The sequence below is a fragment of the Pteropus alecto genome, unplaced genomic scaffold (genome assembly GCF_000325575.1).
Source record: "Pteropus alecto unplaced genomic scaffold, ASM32557v1 scaffold25, whole genome shotgun sequence".
Taxonomy (NCBI): domain Eukaryota; kingdom Metazoa; phylum Chordata; class Mammalia; order Chiroptera; family Pteropodidae; genus Pteropus; species Pteropus alecto.
The window spans coordinates 17,651,860-17,652,673 of NW_006441955.1; positions in this window are offsets into that span (position 1 = coordinate 17,651,860).

The following is an 814-nucleotide window of genomic DNA, read 5'->3' on the forward strand; positions in this document are numbered from 1 at the left end:
AGTGGAAAAATTGTTGTTTAATTTTTTTAGCTTTTTATAGTTTGAGATCAAGAAAAAATAAAGAAGGACCAACAAGGGTGTGGTTTTGTATAACTGTGCAAGAGTTGTGATGAGACATATCTGAAGCAATGAGAAAGAACTGAAGGGGCAAGCTAGAAAAAGCTCTTATAATAAGATTAATTTCTAATTTCCAACTAGTCTCCATGAATGGAAGCAGACAGATCTATTCCATGAAGTCATCTTTGCCTTTCTGTGTGTGCTATCTTCAGATAAATGCTTTAAGATAAATACTTTAGCTCAGATAAAAGAGAGGGTGGCTACCCTGTTTAATGAGAGGGAAGTAATGCAATTTATCCGCTTTTGGCAAGTGACATAATAATATGTCAAATTGTGTGGCCTACCTCCTTTATGAGAAGTAGTTCACTTTTTCTTCCTAGTCCATCATGCCTACTGAAGCATTCCTTGGAAATGTCAAAGCCTCCTGGAAAAGATCAATCTTTTTTGGTTGGGAGACTGAGAAAGAAGAGACATTAGGGAAACCTGGAGAAGAGAGAATAGGTTAGATAGCATATTACTTAAAAACGAGCTGTTCTTGGCCTACCTCCTTTATGAGAAGTAGTTCACTTTTTCTTCCTAGTCCATCATGCCTACTGAAGCATTCCTTGGAAATGTCAAAGCCTCCTGGAAAAGATCAATCTTTTTTGGTTGGGAGACTGAGAAAGAAGAGACATTAGGGAAACCTGGAGAAGAGAGAATAGGTTAGATAGCATATTACTTAAAAACGAGCTGTTCTCTCTTTTACTATTACTTATAT